This window comes from Dasypus novemcinctus, chromosome 11, assembly GCF_030445035.2.
Source record: "Dasypus novemcinctus isolate mDasNov1 chromosome 11, mDasNov1.1.hap2, whole genome shotgun sequence".
NCBI lineage: Eukaryota > Metazoa > Chordata > Mammalia > Cingulata > Dasypodidae > Dasypus > Dasypus novemcinctus.
The window spans coordinates 123709848-123723908 of NC_080683.1; the positions used below are offsets into that span (position 1 = coordinate 123709848).

At 49.5% G+C, this 14061-nt stretch overlaps 1 protein-coding gene across 7 annotated transcripts in view; it reads left to right on the top strand.

Annotated features, from left to right (window-relative positions):
- The window catches only part of UTRN (utrophin), a 437542-nt gene that overhangs the window by 245661 nt on the left and 177820 nt on the right, over positions 1–14061 (top strand). The window lies entirely within an intron of this gene.

A 14061-nucleotide genomic window follows, 5' to 3' on the forward strand; every position in this document is an offset into this window, starting at 1 on the left:
GAGCAGGCGCCCCCTCCCCCGGCAGCCGTGCCCTCCGGGGGCAGCCGTGCCCTCCGGGGACGGCGGGGCCGATCCGCAGTGTTGCCTGCGCAGAGCTGGCATGCAGTCCTGCAGCACGCGGCCTGCTCCCGACGGCGGCAGTGTGGGATGCAGTCTGATGGCCCCCTGGAGCCCGTTCTTAGGCCCTTTTGAAGAATGTAAGAGTAAGGGGTCTGGGTAAAGGCTCGAGAGGCTTTTCTTTGGATCGTTCTTATTCTGACAGATTTTCTCTGATTGAAATTGTTTTCCTTTAAAATTTAGAAAATTTGAATGTAAAAGGAGAGAACCTTTTTGGAGTAGCCTTACTGGTGACTTGTTCCCGGGCATACGGGCGATTATGGTGTGTTTGTGTGTGTTGCGTTCTCGGGATGAATTGGCAGAACGTTTGCATCCACATGTGCTGGTGTTACTTACCGCAGTGCCCCTGGCGTCCCCTCTTTGCATAGCACCCTTGTGATTGGGTGGGGGCAACCGACCCTTTGAAGCTTTTTGTGGATTCCAGAAAGATGTCGTTCTTGGCGCTAATCCCTTCCTGTGGGTGTGGGGCCCTTGGGTTGGATTGGATTCTGCTGGGGCCTTTGATAGGATTGCTTTGGTGAGGCGTGACCCAGGGTGGGTCCCAGTCCTCTTCCTAGAGTCCTTTATAAATGCAGGACTGAAAGCAGAGGCGCAGGAAAAGGCCTCAGGGGCAGAAGGAGGGGTTCCCAGAGGCTGGAGGCTGGAGCCATCGGAGCACAGAGGCACGGGAGGAGGCCCGGGGGCCAGGCCCGTGGAGCAGCTGCAGCTGAAGAGACGAGGCTGGAAGAGAGGGGAGAGACGGCCGTGCCGCCATCTTGCCCTGACTCAGGCCTGGCCGCCCAGAGCTGAGCCTGGTGAGAAAGCGTCTCTGATGCTGCCTTGATTTGGTCACTTGCACGCCACAGAACTGACACTTCCCACCTATTAAGCTCCTGACCCATGTCTGCTCTACCGCCTCAGCCCTGAGCACACTGAAACAGCGACTGGCGAGTGCGGGGCGAAACCTGGAGCCTTGCGAGGCCGTCAAGAGGCGGCCGTGAGCGTCTGGTCTGGAGGGTTAGCGGTTCTAGGGTGTGTCATAGAGTGACCGCCCGTCGTGACTCCAGCAGCCGCAGGCTGACCTGGGAGCCCCCCCTTCACTTTCTTTCTGGAATGGGGCTGAGGCCAGTCTCCAGGTTCCGCGCTTGGCTGGGGCAGCTTTCCCACAGAGCAGCAGGACGCAGGCCTGCTGTCGACACACTGTATCTTGGTGTATTCTTGCCGTAGCCCAAACTCTTCTCAATATTTAATAAATATGAACCTGGGGAGAAGTATATGTAAATGGAGGCATTTAGAATCTTTCTAGATAGAAAAAGTAGCTCAGCACAGGGTTACTCGTCTTACAGGCAGAGGCACGAAGGCAGAAAGGTAGGTGAGGAAAACATTACGATACACTGAAACATTCAGAGTTTTCCAAAAAATAATCTGGTTTTGCTAAAATTGTCTGTTTTGGCTCATAGGGAACATCAAAGTGGGCCTTTATTAAGAGCCTCTTAACATCTCACTGTTGCCTAAGGATAAACACACACATTTGTTTTTGTTTAGGATTTTCCCACTAGGCTAGAGTAGTTTTGTTGTCTCCTTTGTTAAATGCTCTTCTTTTAAAAGTATCCACTTGGTAACGTTGACACCCCCGGGTTTCCTTTAGGTGCTTGCTGGTTGGGGATGGCGAGGGCATCCTGTTTGCCGAGTTCCCGGCTGTCCCCAGGCCCTCCGGAGCGCGGGGATTTCGGTTTTCCGTGGCTTTCAGGTGGCTGGCTCTGCTTTCTGCCGTGTAAAATGGAAACCTGGGAAGACAGCTGCGGGAGGAAAACGAAGGCCCCGGGACGCTGAAATCCCACGTCCCTTCTCTGGCAGCGTGGAGGCGGCGGTGGTGGGCATCGCGTGGGCTCCCGGGGGTGGCGGCAGGGCTGGGTGCCGGCCCCTCTCGGGCTGCCTGGCCCCACAGCTGGCGACGGCCCGGCCCAGGGCACAGAGGCCGGCGTGCGATGCAGAGCGTGGGCTCCCGGGGGTGGCGGCAGGGCTGGGTGCCGGCCCCTCTCGGGCTGCCTGGCCCCACAGCTGGCGACGGCCCGGCCCAGGGCACAGAGGCCGGCGTGCGATGCAGACGTCCATTCCGCGATCGTGTGGGGTGCACCTTGGGTACGTTTTTTCCATTTGTTCGCTTTATTTTATTTTTTTTGGAAGGCACTGGGGCACCTCCCATGTAGGAAACAGGTGCTCAACCGCTTGAGCTGCATCTGCTCCCCTGCATTTATTCTTAAAAGCCAGGCCCACATTCCAGGCGTCTTTAATTTTAGTTATATTTCTTAATTTAAGCTTTGCCTTTCAGCAGCGCTGCGTCGTTAAGATGCGCCGCTGATTTCGTGCGTCCGGCTGAGGTTAAACCCGGGTGGCTGTTTTCATTCTTGAGCAATGGGCGATTTGGGGTTATTGTGTCTTCTCTCTCTGCTCCCCTCGAGCGCCCTTTCCCTTGTTCCCTTTTGGGCTGTTTTCGCTGCCCCCTGCCCGCGCGGCCCTGCCTGTCTCCCACAGCCCCCTGCAGTTGAGGGGAACGTTACAGGTCACTTTCCTCGCAGCTGGCGGGGACGGAATGCAGAGCAGGAGGCCCACCCGGGCAAGTGCAGAATTCGGTGCTTTTTAGTATATTCACGAGAGTGGCGCAGACGTCACCACAATCGACTTAGAACACCCTGTCGCCCCTGGAGCAGCCCAGTGCCCCCAGCCGGCCGCCCCGGTGCTGCCCGAGCCCTGCCTGTCGCGGCGCGCCGGCCTGGTCGCTTCGTGTGCCTGAGGCCGCCCCTGACCCCTCCTCACCTGGCTTCCTTTAGCCTGGCCGGGGCAGGCGGTGTGGACCCCGGTGGAGACTGCAGGGAGGTGGTCAGCCGACGAGCTGGGCCAAGCCAGTTCCAAGGCCCAGGCCAGCCCTGGACGTCCTGCGCCGTGCAGGCCGCAGGCAGGCGCCTGAAGCGGGTGGAGCAGACTGTCCGAGCGCCGGAGCATGGTCGGTGGCCTCGGGCCTCGACGTGCCCTCCAGGCTTCCTCTTGCCCGCTCCTGCGGTCGGACAGCGTCGGGGCCTCCTGGAGGTGTCCAGCCGTGGACCGAGGGGCCGGGTCGCTGGTCTGCCCTTCACCCTGCTGCCACCGTCCAGGGCGGGGAGGCCCGGGAGGGAGGCCCCTGCGCCACGCAGCCCCAGGGGGGTCTTTGCGTCTTTCCCCCACGTTCAGGGGGCTTTAGGCAGATGAGGTGGGAGGGGCGATGCCATCTGCAGGGCACAGCGGCCCGGGGCGGGGGCAGGGGGTCCTTAGGGCGCCATCGTCAATCCTTTCTCCCTGGGGGCTCGCCCGGGGCCGGGAGCCAGGGTCTCACACTGCGCTCCTGCTCCGGGGCTGGGGTCCCACACTGCGCTCCTGCTCTGGGGCCGGGGTCCCACACTGCGCTCCTGCTCCGGGGCCGGGGTCCCACACTGTGCTCCTGCTCCGGGGCCGGGGTCCGCGCTGCGCTGCTCCTCCGGGGCCGCCTTGCCCGGGGCTGCTGGGCTCCCTGGCATCCGCGCTCTGCTGTCATCAGCCGGTCCCGCCTGTGCCCGGAGCACTGTCGGGCAGCGTCTGCGCGGCTCGCCGCCTCCTCCTCCTCCTCTTCCTCCTCCTCCGAGGCTCGGAGCTGCAGCCCGCAGGCGCCCACGGCCCCGAGCGGCCCCAGGGAGGGGGCGCGGAGCCGCAGCGGCGCCCCCCGCCGGCCGCTCCCCACAGCAGGAGGCAGCCCCTGCGCCGCAGCCGCCTTCCTGCCCGCGCCGCCAGCTGAGCCAGCGCCGCCGCCGCGCTCGGGGCTGGCTGGAACTGGGAAGAAGTTGAGGGTACCAGCCTCCCTTCCCCGAGCCTGCATCGTCCCCACACCCTGGAAATGGGCCCACGGAGGGCCGGCGTCCCCGAGGAGACTCCCGCTGCGCTGCCTTTATAATGCAAATCCCGGGGTGTCTCCAGAAGGGTGGGAAACTTAAGATGATGGCCGTGGTGCGGACGTCGCTGCAGAAAGTTGTGGTTTTGTTGCATCGTTTGCAGAGGATGGCCGTGTCTTCCCCGCGGTACCAGAAGCTCTGTAAGGTAGGGCAGGGGCCGGCGGCAGGGGCTGAGGGCAGGGGCTGAGGGCAGGGGCGCGGGCCACCCAGACCTTGTCTTCAGCCTCTGGAAACTCATCTCACCAGGTTCCCAGGGAAAGCGAATCTTTCCCGGGAGCTGCCTGTAGAAGCTCTGAAAGTGGAATGCTTAGTTCAGTTTGATTCAAGAGTCTGAAAGAAATGCTGCTTTAGCGCTTATTTCATTTTGCAATGGACACAACCTTGCCTTCCGAGACGAGCTGGTGAGCTGCTGGGAGAGGTGTCAGCAGCCCGTTCCTCAAAACCTGTTACCTCTTGAGAAAGGCGCGTTCATCTCATTGTAGAATCCAGAGAATTTAAAAGAATTTACTCTTCTTTTAAAATTGCCCATCTTTTTTAAGCTAATTGGTTTTCAGTTAAACAAGGCAAAACACTTTTTTAAAAACTAGCGTTCTTACATCATCATAAACCACCCTTGTTAAATCTCCTTGTTGAAGAACTAAATTTCATTTGGACAGATGGTAAGTAGCCTTCTGGGAGGCAACCTGTCTGACAGTTGCAAGTTTCAGGTACATCGTCCTAAACGTAAACCATTGTATCAACCGCTGCACCTTCTAAAAAGTTAGCTGTTAAATTTTTGGTCATAATTTGGTTTTATTTACAGTATGATCATACTATTTCATTACTTTTGTCAAAAGTTGGGAGCAATTTGATATAAAAGGAAGAAATAAGGGATGATAACAAAAACATCAACACAATTTATACAGCCCGCAGAGCCACTTGTTTTGTATGATATTCTTAGTACATTATCTTCAGATGCTCAGAAAGGAATTCTGCTGTCTTGTTAGCTGGCCAGGCTCATTTATAAGGGAATGACTCCTCCAGGACAATATTATTTCTCTGATGATGTAAAATACGACATGACCAAGCACCTAAAGTATGCTAAAGTATGCAGATTGGGGGGAAAAAGGAACATTCTATTCCTTTATGGTAATCATATTATAATTTCTTACAGTTTTGCCAATTATGTATTTCCCACCTGGAAACTCTTTTTCGAGAAGTTTTAGAAGGCAGATTAAGGTAATGGGGTATTCTTTGCAGGAATACTTAAAAGTGTTTCATTTGCATAAGATGTTAATTAAAATTTAATAATCCTCTTGTAAAAATCCATAAGCCTAATTATTTCCATATGTTGTGTTTTGGTCCATTTCAAAGAATAAATATATTCTGGTAAAACATTGATTTTTTTTTTCATGAAAAAACAGTTTTGTTAACAGGAGAAAATCTCATTTGCTAATGCTTTCCAAAAATTATTCTTTACAAGGAAGGATATATAAAGCATTCTTTTGTTTTTGTCATGTCATTTTTCAGATCTGTTTATATGCATGCTTTCACAAAGCCAGATATTTACCTCAAGTCACACTGCCCAGGTACTGTCAGTCTGAGGTGTTAAGAGTGGAGAAGAAGTCGCTTAATTGGTTCCTTAATTATACTCCCAAATAATCAGAAATTAAGTTCCTGAGCCTCCCTGGTTAACTGCTGTCTAAAGTACTCCTTGGGCAGACTTCTTGAGATTGATAATTTCTAACGAACCCATCAAAATAAACGGTTAAGTGTTTAGAATAAACGTTACCTTTTTCTCTTTTAGAAAGTTGACATTTGTATGATTGCCATTGAAATGTTCTCTTTCACATATTCTTTTCACGTATGCAAAATTAACTGCCCAGATAATGACAGGAGAAAGAGACAATTCCAGCACTTTCCACCAGGTGTCACTATAAGGCAGTGGTGATATATGAGGTTTTGGATAAAGAACTGAGAATCCAGATTAGGAAGTGACACAAATAATATGAAATAAATGAGCTGGAAACAGATGTATTTTATGTCTTGGTTATATTCTTAAGGCTGATCTTATGGAAATATTGACATTCATACAGTATATGAATTCGAAGTTTAAGCTCTGGAATTATGTCATAATTAACAGATGCAACGTCAAATACTGACATTACATTTTATCTCTGAAAAATTCTTTTTGAATGAAACATTTATCAAAGCTATCTGTATCAACAGAATACTTCACTGGATTTTAGTTATTAATAGTCTCTGTGTGCGTACTTAAAGTTTAAGTGGGTTTTTTCATTTATTGGCTTTAAGATACTATAAATTCTCTTTCTCCCAAAGCATAAAGCACTAGCATAACTTTCTCCCTCCTTATAGCTCCTACATCTTTAAATTCCGTTTCTTTGAAAGGAAATGCTGCAATTGTCAGTGTTTTCTTCTTAAAAATAGAAAGGCAGTCTGTCCATTTACAGACTGAAATGAATGAGGAAAAAAACGTTGCGTCATCGCAGGGGAGCTTTGGCTATTTTTGAGTCACACTGGCATCTGAAACCCAGTGTCTTTGGGGTTTTCTCTCCTGTCTTCTGACGTGTTCTGTGGCACCTGAGGCTTTCGTCAGAGCTGCTGCTCGTGGCGCCGTGCCTTCTGGCCTCTGGCAGGCCTGCCTTTGAGAACAGAGTTTGTGTGGAATGTTCTCTTCTGCAGGCCGTTTGTTCCCATGCATTTTGGGGAGCTGGGAGCTAGGAAGAGAGGCACTTGTGGAACTCACAGCTCTCAGTGTGAAAATGTGCTTCTCCCTCTGTCATCTTATATACCCACTCATTTGAATTTTTTTTATCTATAAAAATATTTCTTCTTGATTAAACATCACATAAAATTTGGGTGAGAAACTGCAGCCTAAGTTCTGCTTACTTAGAGATACAGTTAGCAGCATTGAAATTGCCCTGAACATAAAATCGCCTTTCACTGGATACTAACTTTTCCTATTTGGTTTTGACTGCATAGTGACTTTGAAAAATTTTTCTAGAAATATTAAAAGTAATTTTTCTTGAATAGAACACAGCAGAAGCAAAGATGAATGTAAATTATTTAAAAATTAAATTGACTTCTTTAATTCATTTTCATTATATGATTTTTGGATATTTTACTGTTAAATCTTTATATGCATATGTATATATATTTTATTTAAAGATTACAGGTTTATTTATTATTAAATCTTTGAATTAAAAGCTGATTGTTTGCATGTTGAGTGAAAAAGGAATTTTACTAGTCCTTTTTTTTAGAATGCCAACTTTCATAAAATATTTAATAATTGAAAACACAGTGGAAGCAGCTTTTTGCAGAGTAGCTTAGAAAACGATCCATATGGAAGAATGAGAAAAATACAGAAGTAATTGGTGTTATACATTGAATTCATGATAAACATTTTAAAAATTTTGATTAATAATATAGCTCCTATCTGCCTGCATATGTATGAAAATCATTTTGGCTTAAATGATTACAATCATTTCCAAACTGTTTTGATAATAAAATCCAATCAGTAAAAACATTTTAAAATTTCATTTAAAAATTCTATATTCAGGGTGTGGTAGAAGCATGTATTAGACATTAGTAGAGCATAACAGGCTCTTGCTCTCCGCTCTTCTTGTGCCCCATGAATGCTCCTTCCCTCTGAGGCGCACACACGTGTGCACAGGTGCACGCGTGCCCGCCGCTGGCGGCCCCAGGTGCGAGTTCTCACATTCTGGCTCTTCTTAGCCCAGCTTCTGGAGCTCTTAGACCTTCAGGATAGCACTCAAGTGTGCGTGCACGAGCGTGAGCTTGCGTATGTGAGGGTGTGAGTGCGTGTGTGGCCACGCACACTTGTGAGGGTGTGTGCACGTGTGTGAATGTGCACCTGCATGCGTGAGGGTGTGTGCATGTGTGTGAATGTGCACCTGCATGCGTGAGGGTGTGTGAGGGCGTGCATGCGTGAACGTGTGCACGCATGTGTGAAGGTGTGCTGCGTGTGTGAATGTACACGTGTGAGGGTGTGTATGGTGAGGTGTGCACTTGGTTGAGGGTGCTTGTGCGTGAGTGTGAGGTGTGCATGCATGTGTGTAGGTGTTGGGTGTGTTTGTGAGGATGTGTGTGAGTGTGTCTGAGTGCATGCACCTGTTTCGCACGGGAGCACCTAGAGCTCTGTGGGCGCTGGCCGTCTGCGGGTCACCGTGTGACAACACAGGCACATTGGCCGACCTCACCGTCCCGTTGCTGGTGGCAGGTAGCGCACCCCTTCCACTGCCGCTGCGGCTCTGCGCTACAAGGAGGTGGCTGATGTGCAGTGCGTGCCTTTTGGCGATGCAGGGTGGGTGGTGCACGTTCGGGTGGCTTCCACCCCACGCCGTGACGCTCTGTTTCCTGTTCCCAAACCTTCCCACCTCCTCCGCGGGGCTCAGCTCCCTCCTTGAACACTTAAGTCCTGAGCTTGCTGGGAGGTGGAGCTTGCCGTGCTGCGGCCTCAGTGCCGTCGGGGCGCACCCCAAGTCCACGCTCAGGCACCCTCCGTTCCTCTGGGAGCCGAAGCGCACGTGTGTTGTTGGAGTCAGAGTCGGGGTCGGGGCCTAGGGACAGCTGCCCCCTGATGGCGCAGGGGCAGCTCCTGGTGCTCTAGGGGGGTGTCTGGGGAGGTGTCTGGGGAGGTGTCTTGGGGGGGGAGGTATCTGGGGGGAAGGGGCCTGGGGGAGGGGGCGGAGACCAGGGCCCAGGCAGGCGGCCCTCGCACGGGGGCTTTGCGGAAACGGGCAGCACCCCTCCTCTCCCCAATCTCTGCACCCCTGACTGGCTGGAGATGACAGATGAGCTGGGGGGCGGGAGGCCAGGGCACCAGTGTCCCCGTGGGCCTTGGTGGCTGGCACTCCCCAAGCCCGTGCTAATCACAGCAATACATAACATTTAAAAGTTCTCGAACGTTTTGTTAATCAGGAAACTTGTGCTATGAATGACCTGAGTAAAAATCAGGATAAGTGGATCGGCTGCAATGCTTTATCACTTAATAAAAAAGTAATCGGTCACATCCTGCAAGGCTGCATGTTAAAGCATTCTCTAAGAGCCAAGGTTTCCCTGTCATTGGCTTACGTCTAGCAGCGCGGCCCTAGCACAAGTTAGGAGCAAACTGTCAGTCGTTCTGATGGAGGCTTGGGAAAACATTATCGCTTTCCCAGGATAAGAGGTCTCTTTATTTTTAGGGTATCATCGGATCATTGTGACTCAATTGTTGATTATGTGTGATCCTTGGGGGAAAGGTGATTAAATTTCAAGTGGAAATTTCCGAGCTGTCTGTACTGCTAGATTTTAAATAGCCAGAACCCAGAAACTACCAACTCCGTCTTACACTTGACTCTGAGCACTGCCAGCATCTCTTAGTATATTTGGTGGTTTATTTTTAGCTCTAAAATAAGCAATTGTGAAATTCCTACCATAGAGACAGAAGAATATAGAAAATTTCATGCTGTGGTAGCTTTCTCAGTTTCACAAAGTTTATTCATTTCTGGGCAAGGTCTAAATAATGAGTCTAAATAATTGAGAAAAGGGTATGAAGTGCATCAGAGGTTTTCTTTCCATTTTTTTTTCTTCCTCTACTTTGTTCAGTTCTCTGGAGTTCTAAAGGATTGATTTATAACAAGGCTCACTTATAAATGCAGACAGTGCCTGTTAATGCTCAGTAAATAAGAGGCTGAGCAAAGCTTAAGCAGGAATTTTGGAAAAGCATCAGATGGAGGAAGGTGTTGAGCTGCTTCCACAGTAGACTATTATTTTGCTTTTGCGATGAGAAAATTGAGAGAATGTGGCCTTTTACTCCTAAGATTTCTCCTAAGATTCCCTCACATTTTAGAGTGTGAGTCCAGATCCTGGGTTTCTCTGCTCATAATTTCAGAGACTTTTAGGGATTATCCTGGGCCAAAAGGAGCCATGCCCTGTAGACGGCGTCCAGGGAGCAGACACTGCCAAGCGGCAGGTGGTGAGTTCAGGTGCTCTGCAGGTGCATGTCACCGTCTTCAGAAGCTTAATATGTCTTCTGCGACGTGACCATCGCTGCCTGGAAGGTGACGAGACGCTGGAAATCATCCGGTTCAGCCATTTCATTTTACAGACGAGGACGCAGAGCGCCTAGATTGGGTATTTTATTGATGCTCGTTTGGGGAGGTGGGAAAGTCCTTTTCTCCTACAAGTTCAGACAGAAGAAATATGTTCTTTTCAAAGCGGTTTTGGCATTTGAGTTCTGGCTCTAAAATTTTAAGAGAGCAAAGATTTTGTTCTAGATTAAACGCATTTGGATGCTTTTCTAACAGGCTCATTTTGAGGTTTTGTAAAAGAGATGGATCGGTTCATTTTAGTGCAAGTTAATATAGTTGGTTCTGTTTTTTGACTCATCATTTAGATTGGTTTGAGTCTCGGTACCATACATATTGAATTATGCATTCAGTGAACCTAATGTAGTTTTCTAGTATTATATTTAAAAAGATAGAATAACTTCTTAAACTGAAAAGAAAAAAGTCAACTAATTTTCAAGACTGGATCTATTTTTAAAATAAGAAATGGGCACAGAGGCCGCACCTGTTAGGAGACCTGGCTTTCAGCTTTCGACAGTGGGGTCGCCAGCCCTCGGCCTGGCAGGCGGAAGAGCGGGTGCCCCGGCTGTGCAGCTGCGAGGGACGGGCTTTCGGGTGGGCGCCCGCCTGGGCTGCCTCGCTGCAGAGGGCCGGAAATCCAGCGAGGCCACGAGGAACCGGCCATGAGCACTGCGTCCCCATGAGTCCCTGCTCCACAGCCAGGAGCTCAACAGCAGAGAGCTGCCTGGGGGGCCCGCCCAGAAGGGAAAAGGAAGCGGTGGGCTCCGAAGAGAACGGAGAGGAGGGTTGTGCTCCTCGGTGTTTCCAGGGTGCCCTCAGGTTTTGAGTCTCAGATCACCGCAAAATGTCAGGGTTTACTATTTTTGTACAGGTCTATGAATTATAGACTTTTTGGAAAGCTCTTGGTATCTGTCTCAAAAATGGCCTAGAGTATTGCTTTTATGTGGGGTAAACTTCTCAAGAGCTAAAAGGGACAGAGGAAAAGGGAATACGTTGGGTTGAAACATTATCTGAGACAGTCTTTACTCCAGGTTCGGAATTTAAAGAGCCTGAGATGGGTGTGAAGCTCCACAGGGCTGGCTTGTCCACGGCCAGGCGGTGGTGAAGTGGAGGCACAGAGGCTGCCTTTGAAACTGTGCACATACGAGTGTTTTCCCATGTCATTCAACATTTTTTAAACTGGTATTTTTTAGTAGCGTCAGTGAAATTCCGCTGCGTGTTTTGCCTTGCCAGACCTCCCCCTTACAAAGTTGTACCTCATTAAGTGCCCCAGCAGCTCATAGGCCTGGTTTCTTGTACTCCCACAGACAATAGACAACAATGAAAAGCACTTTATGACATTGTTTTAGAATATAAACAAACACCTGGTTAAGCTGTCTGCCTGCGGTCGCTGACCTAGGATTCTATCCCAGACTTGTCACGGTTCCAGCAGCTGGGGTGGGAACCCAAACAGGGCCATGTTTCAGATGAGATGCGGCCAGGACAGTGCAACGATGGTAGAGGTTGTTAGAAGACACAAGGGAACGTAAAATCAGGTGTGGAGGGTCAGGGCGGTGCTTGCAGAAGAGGTCGTATCTTGAGGGGTACGTAGAGTTTTAATGGAGAGAAGATAGACAGCGGGGTGAGCGGAAGGGCCAGGCATGAAGGTTTGCTCACCACGCCCAGAGAGCACTTGCTGTCAGAAATGACTCAACGTTTTCATCTTATAAACATACGACTCTTTGAATTGCCGGCTACCTAGGCCAGCTCCTTTGACTTTTGACTCTTTTCCAATCCAAGTCCTTTTGTAAAGGAAAAATGTTTGTGAATATTGGAGATATTCAAACACAGAGGGAATTCTGAAAAAAAAAAAAAAAAGGAATTCTAAAAAAAAAAGGGAATTTCCTAAAGAGAATTCTAAAAAAAAAAAATCCCGTAATATTCCAATCTTGAAATAAGGGATTAATCCTTCAAAATGTCCCTTTTGCAGCCTCCCTTGAAGTATAAGTCACTTTGTTGTGGGACTGACAAAAAAGTTATGCTTTGATATTATGACTACAAAGGTGAGTATTTCCAGCAAAAAGGAAGGGTTCACATTGGTAGCCCGCTGTCTTTCTAATATTAACTTAAATTGTAGATTCATAGAACTGGAGTTGACAGGAAATGTGGAAATTCCTCGATCAATTCCCTCACTTAACATGTGTGGAAACAATGCTTTACCATTTTTCTCTGATGTGTTTTGAAATATATTGTCCTCCCCTGCTCAGGGTCACAGGCGGGTGACACTCCCTGCGTAAGCTTCCAGCCTCTGACTGTGGCGTTCGACCTCGTTCTCTGCACGAATTCTGTGGCGTCGGCTTGAACCGTGCGGGGCTTTCAGTGGCTCTGTATTTCTCTGCTTGCCCTTCTGAATTGTCAGCCTCTTGAATGTGGGATCTTGTTTTAGAAGAGTTGTTTGAACCGAGCTCGTGTTTGTGTGTGTTGAGTAAGTTTTTTCTTAGATTTACGGTGCTTGATATAAAACAGCTGAAACACTATCTGTAGATTACGTGTTTTTCTTCTTTAATAGTTTTATTGTGGTTAATTCACATACAATACAGTTCACCTTTTAAAAAGGTGCAGTTCAATGTTTTTTGGTATATTCAAGAATTGTCCGCCCATCACTATGATCTATTAATAATTGTCCACAGTTTTGTCCCCCCTAAAAGAAACCCCATTCCCACTAGCTGTCACCCCCATTTCCCCCAACCCCCAGTGAACCCCAGCCCTGGGAACTGCTGGTCTGTTTTCTTTTTTATTACATTAAATTAGGAGTAAAGCACGTGAGATCCTATGTGCTTGATAAAAGGGATGGAAAATAATTTTACTTCCTTAAGGATTTACTGCTTAATCTTGGAGACTTTGACAGTGTTTGAGATCGCCCGTATTAGTAATCGTTGACTGTGAGCATGCGCGTTAAATGAAGTGTAAGCCTCATTTCGCTCTGAAGTCTGTACGTTTCCGTCTTCCCTGTTCGGATGTGACGTCAGGGCTGGCGCTGCCCTTGGAGCCGGGAGGCTGGCCCGCTCGCCGTCTGGGCTGCCGTCGCAGTTGCGGGCTGGCACGCGAGGTTCCTGTACAAGCTGCTGTGACGCCAGTGAGCTAATGTTTAGGAATTGCTCCAGAGAGGGAGAGTATTATTGAAATATTAAATCTTCTGTATTTTCTTGGCCTGTGAACTGCAAGAAGGAGCATTTGTGCAGCACGTTCTGCCGTGGCCCGCGCAGGGATGCTTCCCTGGGGCGGTGCAGGCTCCTAAGGCCTCCCTGCGGTCGCCTCCCCCGGAACCCCCACGCCTGCTGCCTCTCCCCAGCCCCTGTGCTCAGGTGCCTTCGCTGCCGGGAGCCAGACCCTTTCCCAAGCTTCGATTCGAGTTGGGGCTCCGCCGTGGGACCCCGGCCTCAGAGCAGGGCCCCCGCAGTGTCCTGCCAAATGAGACGCGTTCGAGTTTGTATTTAACCCAAAATTAGGGCAGATGTAAATTTGAGCACCTCTGTAGCAGCCATCTTCGATGCTGGTGGCACCTGTAAAACTTGGGAAGGTTTGAGGAAAGTCTTTCTTGAATTTCAAAAATAAATCCGCGTCTGGTAATTCCCATGGTTTCGGTGTCATCTTTGTTTGGGGAGGAGGTTCTGCCAGGTGACGAGGAGCCAGAATTCACGTCCCTTACCCCCAGCACTGTTTTTTTTTTTTTTAAAGATTTATTCTATTTATTTCTCTCCCCCTCCCTCCCTGCCCCCATTGTCTGGTCTCTGTGTTTACTCGCTGTGTGTTCTTCTGTGTCTGCTTGCACCCTCAGTAGCACTGGGAATCTGTGTCTCTTTTTGTTGCGTCATCTTGCTGCGTCAGCTCTCCGTGTCTGCGGCGCCACTCCTGCGCAGGCTGCGCTTTTTTCACAT